The sequence below is a fragment of the Podarcis melisellensis genome, assembly GCF_964234715.1.
Source record: "Podarcis melisellensis genome assembly, chromosome: 15".
NCBI lineage: Eukaryota > Metazoa > Chordata > Lepidosauria > Squamata > Lacertidae > Podarcis > Podarcis melisellensis.
Window position 1 is genome coordinate 23,066,905 of NC_138532.1, and position 13,613 is coordinate 23,080,517.

Genomic DNA, 13,613 nt, shown 5'->3' on the forward strand with positions numbered 1-13,613 from the left:
ATTATTTATAATTGTTTAATGAAGGGGGAGAATGATATCTTAAATGTCAAAGTTCCTCTTTTAATTGCCTCAGATGAGGCTCAGGAATCATTATGTTTCTCCAAAAGATCGTACTCAAATCTAATTTTAAATGCCCTGGGAAATCCTGAAGATATATTTAGAAAATGCACAGCATTTATGTGCATTACTGTGTGGATGGTTCAAAAGACAGAAAAGCTTATCAGGAATGTATTATAAATGAACTTTTTATTATTGTTTTCTTTACCAAAGTCATTACTGAGATTTACTTCAGTAATAGGATACATTAACAATAAGGGGCCATAGGAGTTAAAGGAAGGCAAAAGTAGAGGCAGCATGAAAGGGAGTATTTCATCTCGCACTATTGCAAGGCTATGTGTTTTGGCATACTGTTTTTAATTTTAGTTGGTCATGTTTTCTGATTTATATAGGCAACTATATATATATAGCAAACCTTGTTGGCTAAAATGCAAGGTACATATATATACACGCATGCATACATGGGGCTGCCTTTGAAGATGACTCAATTGGTCCAAAATGCAGGAGCCAGATTACTGGCTGAGGTTCCATCTAGATCTTATATAATCCCCTTTTTAAACAGTTGCAGTGTTTGCCAGTTTATTTCTGGGCTCAATTCAATGGGGTCATATTAGTGTTTAAAGTGCTAAATGACTCAGGCTCCAAATACCTGAAAGATCGTCTCCTCCCCTACAGACGCTCTTGGGTGCTAAGATTGGCAGAGGAGGCCCTCTCAATCATTCCACCACCCTCAGAAGCTCAGGGTGGTGGTGGCCCAGGAGGAGGAATTGTGGTGGCTCCTAAACTGTGGAACTCCTAACAGAGTTGTGTCTGGAACCTTCATTATTTCAGGTTACAGACTCCACTAACCCAGAAATAGTACCTCAAGGTTAAGAACTTTGCTTCAGGATAAGAACAGAAATTGTGTGGTGGCGGCATGGCGGCAGTGGGAAGCCCCATTAGCTAAAGTGGTACCTCAGGTTAAGAACAGTTTCAGGTTAAGAACGGACGTCCAGAACGAATTAAGTTCTTAACCCGAGGTACCACTGTACAGCTTCTAGAGAATCCTGAAGGTGCATCACTTGCCTGTGGCTTTTGAGACTTGAGGTGTATATTTTTATAATCCCCCTTATTTCTGTGATTGTAAGTTGTTTATAACTCTTTTGAATATTGAATAATAATAATACCAAAAAACCCAGCCCTCAAAGCAGTTTGCAAAAAAAGATAAAACAATAAAATTATCAATAAGCAGAATCAACAACAATAACTTTAAACTTTCAAAAAGTTAAAATAATAAATAAACTAAAAACAGATTAAAACTTGCATCAACGTTCTAAATATATGGGTATAATTATGGCAATGCATGTATGTCCAAGGAAAATGTATAGAATGTAAGAGTGAGAGATAGATAGTGCATGCCCACCACACATAAACTCAACAGAATGCTTGGAACACATCCATCATTTCTCACCAGTGGGCATGGCACTTGTTCGGAGCTGTGATTCCTGCATCCACATTTCAGCTCAGTGATAGAATAGCCTTTGGTAAGCTGCAATCTCCACCTCGTTTCCATCTCCAACTGGAAAATAGGAATGATGCTGATCTTCAGGCTGGTGGGAAAACCACAGGATTAGGAGAACCTCTGAACAGATGCTGCACGTTTAAAAAACAACAACATGAAGGTTGCCCAACGTAGTGGAAGAGAAGTTGACTGCAGCGTTTTCCGATCAGTAACTAGTAACACAGGGAACTGCCTTATTCCAGGGCAGACTATAGTCACACTGCTATAAAAGGTAAAGGGACCCCTAACCATTAGGTCCAGTCGTGGCCGACTCTGGGGTTGTGGCACTCATCTTGCTTCATTGGCCGAGGGAGCCTGTGTACAGCTTCCGGGTCATGTGGCCAGCATGACTAAGCTGCTTCTGGTGAACCAGAGCAGCGCACGGAAACGCCGTTTACCTTCCTGCCGGAGCGGCACCTATTTATCTACTTGCACTTTGACGTGCTTTCGAACTGCTAGGTTGGCAGGAGCAGGGACCGAGCAACAGGAGCTCACCCCATTGCGGGGATTTGAACCGCCAACCTTTTGATCGGCAAGTCCTAGGCTCTGTGGTTTAACCCACAGCGCCACCCGCGTCCCTTCACACTGCTACCATACCTTTAAAGAGCATGGCTTCCCTCAAAGGATCCTGGGAGCTGTAGTTTGTTAGGGGTGCTGGGAATTGTCGCTTTGTTAGGGATAACCTACAGTCCCCATGCTTCTTTAGATGGCTAGCTTGTATGGCCAGCTTTCCCAGTGCTCTCTATCCCGGCAGCACCTCCTCAGCAAAGGCAAGAGAAGTAGTGGTTTGGGGATTGCAGAGGGCTGAAGACCCATTGCAATTTCTGCAGCAGAGTCCCAGGGGTTCCCTGTCTCCAGCATCCTAGAGCCATGCAATCAACACAAAATGAGAGCTTTTTAGCCACTGCAAAGCCTTCTAAACCTTGGTTTTGCAAAGAAGGTGGCTCAGCCACTGAGGTTGGCGAAACAAGCGTACAAATTTTTTGCTTTGCAAAAGTGTATGTGTTAGGCAAAATTGCACAGAAACAGGGCTTTATTGGAGGAATATTTGCATGAAAATGCTGGTAAATTTTCAGGAAGACACCAGCATGGTCTAGTGGTTGGATTCCAAACCAGGACCTCGGAGACCAGGGTTCAAATCTCTACTTAGCCATGAAGCAAACTGGGTCACCTTGGGCCAGTGACTGCCACTTCGCCTAATTTACACCACAGGATTGTTGTGGGGATTAGATGAAGAGGGTGAAAACCACATATGCCACCTTGATCTCCTTGGAGAAAAGGGTGGGATATAAATGCAATAAATACTTTTTTTAAAAAATCAAACAAATGCGGAGAACCAAATTAATGATTGGAAAAATGAAAAACGGAGAGAAACCAAAACTGACAGATTTACACATCTCTGCTGCTGAGTCATCTGGGGGATTTTTAGAAGGTAGAGCGTGGATTTCAGGGTTGTGAACTGAGAACACTAGATAGCATTTCTGGCTGGGGTGGGAAGACAGGCCCCTTGCCATCAGACAGATCTCCAATAAATGAGTCCGACAATCTGAATTGCAGGCCTGTCCAACTTGGGACCTAGGAAGCCGAATGCATCTCACCAGCGTGACCTGTTTGTCTTCCCACTGGGAGCTAAATAAGCCTTCTTGGGTTCCCCAAACCATCAAGAGACTCAGATGGTCAAGGCTTTGGCAAACCACAATGCATGGTCATTTGGCTTCCTTTGGCTTTTCTCAGAGGAATCAACCTGCTACTGTTTTGATATGAAACATGCATCTTACACGCTCACACCCCCCCCCCTCAAAAATAAAGGTAGCTCAAGAACAGCCGCAGTAATCTTTACGCCAGGAAAAGTCAAATAGGCTCCTGAGAACAATCAGCAAATGGGTGTACTTGATAATTTCTATACACTATATATGTTCTCCTCACACCACCACCTTTCCAAGGATATGTTTTAACAAGACACGAGCCTGGCTTTTCTCATTCCTTATGTTAAGTCCATGTCCCTCTCCTGTTCTCAGAATCAGGACTTGCTGAACCTAAGTGGAGAATTTTTGTTGGCACAGGTACAGTGTCCAGAATGCTTGCAGGGCTGGCCAATTAAAACAAACCAAAAACTGCTGAGCAAAGTGCTTTTGGGCCAAGATCTGCTTACATTCTCTTGCTGGAAAGAAGTGGGAGGCCTCTCTCACACACATACAGACATAGAACAGAGAGAGGACTTTTCTTGTTTTTAAGGAGGAATACATCTTGCGGATTGGCCAACGCCCCTCCTACAGTTGTAGAAGAAACTCAATTCAGTTCACATTCAAAGGTGAACTCAGAGAATCTGTATTTTCCAGAACCATATGTGAACCGAAACATGACCATCTTTTGACATTCACCTTTCTACGGATTTTGCAATGCTGTTCTCTAAGCCCAGTGTGACATGAACAAAGGCATATACTAGGGTAAAGTGTGCATAGAAATGCATATATTATTGAATGAAGCATGCCAAAATTTTGTAATAGCTTTGCCAAAATGTGTATATTGGGATAAATTCACACTACAAAAGCTGGTGAATTTTTATGAGGACTTAAAAAGGAAAAACTCACATGTGGAAATGTGGAAAACTGAATCTAAGGCTGGGAAAATGAGACAATGAAAGGAACTGAAATTGGCCGATTTATCTGTCCCAAGAGCCCTTCCTCCAAAAGCTGAGTTGACAAATTGCATGATAAAATGACCAGATACTCAAGTTTCAAACGATGCTTATATTTCATCATGTGGTGTCAGTGTTGAGGAAATGATGGTTTTCACCAGGAGGAGCACTTGAAAATCCATGTACACCCTCTATGGGGCTGGGACACTGGGGGTGAGAGGAGGTGTTTCAGACAGTCCTGACAGACCTGAGTTCAAATCCCATTTCAGCCATGGAGTGGCCTGTGATGAACTGCAGTCTTCACCACTCCTGGTGGTGTAGCCTTACTGGAAATATCAGTAAACTAAATTAATGTGCTCCTGAGGAAGGCTTCCATTAAAACACACCGAGCATTTTGCCATTTCGTTAAAGTTATACATGTGTTTCTCAGTGGCACATTCTTTATTTATTTTGGCTTTCTCATACTGATACAATGCAGAACATGGTGAGGGTTCTTGAAAAGTGATACAAGCAATGCCAATATCCAGCAGCTTATAAAAATGAACACTGGAGTATTGTTAACATAAGAAATTATATGTAACTTTGGTTGTTTATGCCGCCATGGTGCATTATTTCTGTGAGAAATCTATGTGCATTTTCATATGCAGTCTTACGTGTTCCTTATACTAAGGCCACACTATGACACCACTTTCAACAGTCATGGATTTTCCCAAAGAATTATGGGAGCTGGAGTTTGTTAAGGGTTCTGAGAGTTGTAATGAGCACATATTCCCAGAACTGCAATCCACAGAATTCCTTGTGAAGGGAAATGGAATGTTAAGCTACTCTACAAATCCAATGTCAAAGTACTAGGGTTATAAATGCTTCAAACTACCCCACCCCAAACCCAGTACCTTGATGTGAAAGGGTGGGAAAGGGGAGATCTGCGGTAAAGAAATGTAATCAGAAATCATCAGTCATTATTGATAGGTTCTCTCCTCTTTGCATCTACAGGAGGACTATAGCAGCACCTCAATAAGAATACAAGCTAGTAAGTAGCGGATCTGACTCTTGAGAATCTGTGACACTTCCTCATGTTTTTACCCATAATTCTGCCCACATTATTCTATGATTTGTTTATTTTTTATTTTTTTAAAACAATCATCCCAAAATAAGTATTTAAATATATGCTTTCTCTCTCTTAAAATATATATGTATTTTTTCTTCTTCTTCAAAATACTCATTTAAATGTGCAGTTTGATACATTTAAACTGCTGTCTTGCAATGTTCAGAGGAGTGAAAAATCCAATGGACACCTTTGGCACTAAGACAGGGGAAGCTTCTTTTCCTATCAAGGCCTTGTTTTCAGTCACTTCCAGGGGGCACATGAGAGTGGCAGTAGGGGCCACATGAGAAACTGGGTTTGGTGAGAGGCAAGGAACAGAAAGTACCAGAGGCAAAAAGTGGCTGGAGCCATGGAAGTGATTCTTTTCTACAGTCACCAAAATGCCAAAGGTTTTGCAGACATCCATGATTGAGAACATCATCTTGGTTCCAGAACTCACCCCTGCCAGGCAATCACACTTGGGGGGAAAGGTGCAGAGCAGGGTAAATGAGGGGTGCATCTTGGGCAGAGGGTGTGTGACCAGGGGTGTGGCCTGGGAAGAGCCATGATGGCCAGATAGAGAGGTCTGGGGGGCCACATCTGGCTTCCAGGACACTGGCTTCCCATCCCTAGTCTAAAAGACGTGATTCGTGCTCTATCATAGAGGCATTTGCAAAGATGGAATCCCTTAAGCAGCGCTGGAACAAGCTATTTCTAACTCCAAGGCATTCCCAGTCCTGAATATTTTGCCTACTCTGATTCATTCCCAACCAGCATTGCAGCCGCATCTCAAAAAGGGTATTGTGCAGAGTAGGATAGCATTCAGAAATTGAATGATTATAAGTTGTATAATCTTAGAAGGCTGCATAATCCTAGAAGGGGCATGACTGTGAGGTGCCAGGTCTGTGAGCATGAACTTCTGACTTTGCTGCTGCACTACTGATGTTTCTGTAGCCAGAATTCCTCCCTCCCCCCATCAAACCCCCCCCCTAAAACTTCCCTTATGTGCATACACTCCATTTATTGTTCAACGACACAGACTGCCCCCCACAAAAGGCCCCATTTGCAAAGCACTAAAAGATAGGCACACCATTCCAGTGCCCACTTGGCAATCCCTTCTTCCCACCGATTGCCATCAACATTGCCACCATTAGACAAAGCATGGGCTTTATTGGGGCATCTGGGGATGAGCTTGGCAATGAAGCCTTTGGCCTCCGAAAGAGGGGAGACCAGGAGACGTCGGAACAACAGCCAAGGCTGCTATTCCTTTGTGTTTTGCACTTTCATTGAACTCATACTTTGATTGAGGTGGGTAGATAAACGTTTGGGGACAATAATTCAGAGATTCCTCACCCTTTCCAGAGAAGAGAAGCCCATCGCCATGACAACACAGTTAAAAAGGGGGCCAGGGCACAAATATTACCCTGGCAGAGAGAGAGAGAGAGAGAGAGAGAGAGAGAGAGAGAGAGAGAGAGAGCGCGCGCGGAAAAGAGAGAGAGAATTACTAAGGGTGGGTGGGGGTTGGGAGGGGAATCAGATTATCGTCAATTGCATTGATGTATCGCCAAAAGTGACTCGTTTTGACTTTCTCCAGGGCAGAGTTTTGGGCTTACAGTGGCGTAACTGAGATTGGGACATGGTCGATAGCCCTCAAAAGACAAACTTCAGCCCAGCAGATGGTCTCTGCATTCTGATTCGGAGGCCAAGCCGCAGGAGCCAAATGACTTTCTAAACCTTTGATTACTGACCTATGTGTTTGCTTCGAGAGCCACAAAGGTACAAAAACTCAGCATGGGACGACTCTTGTAGTTCCTCATCTTTCTCTTCTGGGCAATTTTATCCTTCTGGCTGTTGGCCAACACCTCTATCCTTGTTAACTTTTGTGTCTCCAGGAAAACACCTGCAGCTCTTTGTGTGCGAGAAGGAGAAAGAGAGGGGAGGGGAGGGGAAATCCACCACGGGTTGAGACAATGACTCCCTGTTTATTCTTTTGTTACATTTTAAACACATAGACAGGACAATGGAGCACAGTTTGCCATAACTGTCGGCCAATCAGGGCTATCAGACAAGAGACACACAGTGAGTCAAATCTGGCAAAACTCCACGATGAGCTGCCATGATTATATGGCTGTTTCCAAGTAGCTGGTCCCAACTGGGAAAGTGCTAAAACAACCCTATACTTTGTGTGGTTTCTTTTAAATCCTTTTAATTTTTACAGCTAATTTTTACAACCCAATGGAGTTACTGGATAGCCTACCAGAAAGAGGGGTGGCACCAAGGATTGGTAAGGCTGGGCATTTGCCAAGGGCCCACACCTGAGCACCCACTGTATAAGAAAGAGACCGACTCCAATCTACACAGATCACCTGTGGTTGCTGAACTGTGAGGGTACATGGAGCTTGAAGAAGGACTGGCAATCTTTACTCCCCCAGGTGACCAATGGGGAGATGATTGAGAGTGGAGACCCAAGTGAAAGTCAGGAGTTAGGGCCATGTAAGTTAATTGTGGCCCAGTGAAGCGGGTGGCACTGTGGGTTAAACCACAGAGCCTAGGACTTGCCGATCAGAAGGTAGGCGGTTTGAATCCCCGCGACGGGGTGAGCTCCCATTGCCCGGTCCCTGCTCCTGCCCACCTAGCAGTTTGAATGCACATCAAAGTGCAAGCAGATAAATAAGTGCCGCTCCGGCGGGAAGGTAAACGGTGTTTCCGTGTGCTGCTCTGGTTTGCCAGAAGCGGCTTAGTCATGCTGGCCACATGACCCGGAAGCTGTATGCCGGCTCCCTCGGCCAATAAAGCGAGATGAGCACCGCAACCCCAGAGTCGGCCACGACTGGACCTAACAGTCAGGGGTCCCTTTATCGTTACTTGTGGTGTAATTGTGTTAATTGTGGTGAATTTCTGTGGAACTTTATGGCATGGAATCGAAGCAAGCTTTAGTAAAAGATCAGTGTCAGTGTGCATGCATTTTATGCAGAAGGTTCCAGGTTCAATCCATGGGATCTTCAGTTAAAACCATCAGGTAGCAGGTGATGGGTACGACCCTCTGCCTGTGGTCCTGCAGAGCTGCTACCAGTCAGAGTGGGCAATCCTGGACTAGAGGTCTAGTTTAGCTAAATTGTGCTTTGTGCATGCGCAGAAGCACCGAATCGTGACCCGCGCATGCACAGACGTGGCGCTGTGGGTTGCGAACGCCTCCCTCTGTGGACCTGCTCCTGCTCTTCATTACAGTAACCTACTTGTACATTTGCCTCTTGATCTGGCCCAGGCAATGGTGTGAGAAGGCGGAGCAGCAGGGACCACTGCCTGCTTCCTCATTGGTTCTTGGTGGTGGTAGAGGGGAGCAAGAGGAACGATCAACAGTGGTGGGGGGATTCATTCAGGAGTGGTTCACCAGTTGGGGTGAAGCTGCTACCCAACTTTCTGGAAAGTGGGTCACTGTTGCTTACCAGAAGGGAGAGGGAAGAGGCAGTGGGGAGGCCAGCACCAGTAGAGACCATCTGACGTGCCTACTGGTGCGTTTGTACCATGCTGACCTCCCCATCGTCTCACCCTCCTGGTAACCCACCTTCTGGGGAGCTAGTACAACCACTCTGCTCCACCTGGCAAGCCTTGTACCTCATCTTCCTACCAGGAGCCTCCAGGGAACAAACCTGCAGCTTTCTGCTTACAAAACACACACTCTTCCAATATACTGGACCCTCCCCTGGTCCTGCCATCCACACATCCCTCCAGATGCCATAATGAGCAGGACTGCAGGTGTGCAGCAGAGCAGGTGGGGAACAGAGTCTGAGAATAGGGTTGAAGAATTGCGTTACAACATTCAGAGAAGTGCCAGTTTTGAAAGATGGCTGTGTTTCAGCTCACAGAATGCTACAGAAAGTGTGGATTAGAGAGCACCACATTAAAATCTGAACCAAATCTCTTTCCTCACTACCACCCCCTGTGTGTTTGTGCGGAATGGGCAGAAGCCATTGTCCCCTTTCTCTGGTGGAGCCTAAGAATTTTTAATGGGAAAGAGCAGATTTAATAAACAGTGGCGTAGCGTGGGTTGTCAGCACCCGGGGTAAGGCAAGTAATTTGTGACTCATAACCCATGGATTTGTGCCCCCTAACCCTAACCCCCAGATGTTGCACCCGGTGCGGCCAACCCCCCCTGCACCCCCATGCTACGCCACTGTTAGTAAACCCTCCAAGGCTTTGGGACCAGATTCTTCCCCATTGCTTGAGGAGATGCCAGAGACTGAACTTGGGACATTCTTCATGCAAAGCATGTGTTCTACCTCTCAGCTGCACTCTACATATTTATCTTTAAACACCCCCCCCACTTATGCAACATATGTGATTTGTAGTCCTGTCTAGACGGATGCTCATGTTGATTCCTGAAGCAATACAGCTCACACCCAACTGAACATACCTACGCACATACTTGGTTTAATCAAATGTAATGTTCTCACTGCAGGGTATGAGAAAAAACCTACTCCCAGCAGCCAGTGTCCCTGATACACATCAGAGAGGGACTGAGCACCATTTACTGCTACGCCCCACTTGTGGGTCTACCAACTCTTCCCTCTCTTGTCCCGAAGCATGAAAACAGAGGCTTGCTGTGGATCCTGACAATTTGCATTTTTAATTATCCAAGAGTTTAATTAGTATTGTGGCCTTAATCAGGGGTGGGAAAGATAGCTGAAGTCATCAGAGCTTAATTAGGCTGGAAAACAAAGTTTCCTCCAATCTGGAAGGCTCTTCAATGGCAGTGAGGTGAGGAGCCTGCAGCCTGTTTTGACTCTGGAGTGGTGGCAAAATGTTCAAAGCAGGGGAAAGGGGAGGTGCTTTTTTAAAAGAATAAAAATAAAAATAACTGGTTGTGCATGGCCGAAGGGGGAAAGAACCCGTCACCTCCCTCCTCTCTCCTGCTTCCTTTCATTTCAAAGGTGGGTTTTAATGCCACTTTGGGATGGGAGAGCAGCTGCAGTCGGTTTAGAAGCCCCCTCCCTGCTCCAAGCAGAGTGCATGACTGCTCACTTTGCATATGAAGCGCCTTGCGAAGTCTCTTTCTTTGTTCCTGTGCACCTACTCTTCCCACAGCGCATCACTAAGCTATGGAACACAGTACAAGGAGGGATTCAGCACTGCCCAACCAGAAACCTAGTCTCATGCGGAAGGATTTACTGCCAGGAGAAACCAGCGTATACGAAAACTCGTGGACATGCGACAAAGCTGAACAATGGAAGAAGACTCAAGACAGATAAAAGAAAGCGGTTCTTCATGCAGTGAATAGTTAAACTATGAAGCTCGCTCCCACAGGAGCCAGTGATGGTCGCCGGCTTGGATGACTTTGAAAGAGGGTTAGACAAATTCACGGAGGAGAAGGCCATCAATGGATACCACGCATGGTAGCTATGCTCTGCCTACATGGTCAAAAGCAGTACAGTGGTACCTCGGGTTACAGACGCTTCAGGTTACAGATGATTCAGGTTACAGACACTTCAGGTTACAGACTCTGCTAACCCAGAAATAGTACCTCAGGTTCAGAACTTTGCTTCAGGATGAGAACAGAAATCGTGTGATGGCAGCACGGCGGCAGCTGGAGGCCCCATAAGCTAAAGTGGTACCTCAGATTAAGAACAGTTTCAGGTTAAGAACAGACCTCCAGAACTAATTAAGTTCTTAACCCAAGGTACCATTGTACTGCTTCTGAATACCAGTTGCTCAAAACCGTAGGAGGGGAGAGGGCTCTTGTGCTCGGGTCCTTTTAAGGGCTTCCAGAAGAGGCATCTGGGTGGCCACTATGAGAACAGGATGCTGGACTAGATGGGCCATTGGCCTGATCCAGCAGGCATTTCTTTTGTTCTTAGGGTTGTATCCAATGTACCACCAAGTTAAAACCATGTAGCAATACCGTTGCTTTGCTGGAGAAATGTTTTGCTGCAGTGGAACATTGTTGCACAAGAGACTGCACAAGCAGGTTGCTAGTAACTTTGTTGCACAACAGAGGGTGCAATTTGTTGTGCAGCAAGTCTCCCCCACTGCAACAGTTGCACTTGATTCCCCAGCTGCACAACATTAAAACTGGCCTATCTGGCAGCTCAAGAGCCCATGGCACTAGTGAAAGGAGAATGCTGGATACAGCCATTACTCCTTACCATGTGGCCAACTTCACAGGGGACACAAGCAAGGACACGGGAGAGAAACCTGTTCAGTTTTCATTTTTATGTAGGCCTACCTGATTTGTAGGCAGGGACGTGGGTGGCGCTGTGGGTTAAACCACAGAGCCTAGGACTTGCCGATCAGAAGGTCGGCGGTTCAAATCCCTGTGACGGGGTGAGCTCCCGTTGCTCAGTCCCTGCTCCTGCCAACCTAGCAGTTCGAAAGCAGTCAAAGTGCAAGTAGATAAATAGGTATCACTCTGGCGGGAAGGTAAACAGCATTTCCGTGCGCTGCTCTGGTTCACCAGAAGCGGCTTAGTCATGCTGGCCACATGACCCAGAAGCTGTACACCGGCTCCCTCGGCCAATAAAGCGAGATGAGCACTGCAACCCCAGAGTCGGTTACGACTAGACCTAATGGTCAGGGGTCCCCTTTACCTTTACCTGATTCGTAGTTCCCAAGTGAAATGAAGCAGAGCTATCCTTCGAAACTGGCACTTCTCTGGATGTTGCGGTACAGTTTTCTCAATTGTGAGGCATGCACAATACTGTATATATATATACTTTGTGAAAGTAGCAGTACTTGCAAATCCAGACTTGGACTCAACTGAGATTGGGAGCGGCTAGGTCACTACCAAGAATCAGGGGTGCCAACTTGAAAAAAATATTGGAGGGCAGGTAAGCCCTGCCCCCACATAACTGATTACATGACACTGCACACACACACTATTTGAATGACAATGCCCATTAAAGGGGGTGGGTGGGTACCTGGGCCCCTTGAATATTTTATGGGGGGGCTGAAGAGACCCTGGCTCCTAGGAGTTGGGTTCTATACCAAGAATAATGATCCCTTCTTAGGTGAGTATTATGTACAAGTGAGACCTGCAATAAAATGTTGCAGCGTGAATTGTTTCTGTTCAGTGTTCCAGACAACCACACCCCTTTTGAGGATAGTCATGCATCACATTCTCATAACGTTTGAACACCGATCAAAATCCTACCACGATGAAAAATAATTAGTCATGTGTGCTGATTTTTCACTGACGTTGATGGTTATTATTTGGAGGTCTAATCTTCCCTGATCTGAGATACTAAGGCAGGATATACTATACATTTAAAAATATGTAGGCAATAAATCCAAGCAACTGCAAAAGCCAGATCAATACTGCAAAAGGGTAGAAAATGTTGGCATTATGGTTTTCCCCTGGAAATTCCATCTCACCTGCTGCTTTGTCCCAAACTCATAAGCATTCTCATTTCACTGCCTCATTATGTGTATGCTGATAAGAAGCATAGATTTTGTCCACCCTGCATGCGTCTAGACAAAGGGCACAACAGCAGGACCACTGGGAACAATATATATCAGTCTGAGGACCATGTCCAATAACGTCTAGGTCAGGAAACTCTTAACTGCAGACTCAGGGAATTAAGTCAGCTGTCATCACTTCTTAATTAAAAATAGCGGGGACTCACTTGCATTCCATTGCTGTGGCTAAGCCTATTTGTCATCTGTCCTCTCTTCACCAATAAACAACCCCAATCACCCCTGGGGAGGAAGGAAGAAAATGGAGGTGGGGTGGGGGTGGTAAAGGAAAGCAGGTATACGTAAGAACACTTGGGAGTCACTGACTGATTGACACACTGGGTTAGCAACATGTACACCCACACTAACTAAAAAACTGAGCCTTTACATATCCCAAGGCTTCCTTGTTTACTAGAAACCCCTGAAAATGCAAACTAGAAAACATCTTTCCCTTGGAACAGTAAGCAAAGAAAATCCTAAAAGGTGTGTCTGCATCACACAGAAAGCTGTGATTTGATACACACTGGGGTTGTGTACACACCAGATATTTAAAACGCATTCCCCACCCCCACCCTGTCCACACCCCCTTTTCCCTCTCCATCCTGCTTTGCATCTGTGGCTCAGCTGGATGGAAGTCAGGTGAGCAACACAGCCCACTATGTCACCAGCTGCCAGCACAAAAGCTCTAGCTAATGTGGTGCCCCTCTCGACGTTGTTGGTCTTTGCAAGTCCTGAGCAAGTTGTCTCCCGCTCAGCCCAGGAAAGGATTGAAAATTGCATGGAGATTCCCTAAGAGTGTGGATGTCAACAAGGAGGAGAGAGTCAACCTCTCAGAGCTGTCTATG

At 45.7% G+C, this 13,613-nt stretch overlaps 1 long non-coding RNA gene across 1 annotated transcript in view; it reads right to left on the minus strand.

The window, feature by feature from the left end:
- Positions 1-6,941: 6,941 nt before the first annotated feature.
- Positions 6,942-13,613, minus strand: part of LOC309357742 — an 89,913-nt gene continuing 83,241 nt past the window's right edge. The window contains exon 3 of the long non-coding RNA XR_014163219.1: positions 6,942-7,227. This is a non-coding gene — a long non-coding RNA (uncharacterized lncRNA). The remainder of the gene's footprint in view (positions 7,228-13,613) is intronic.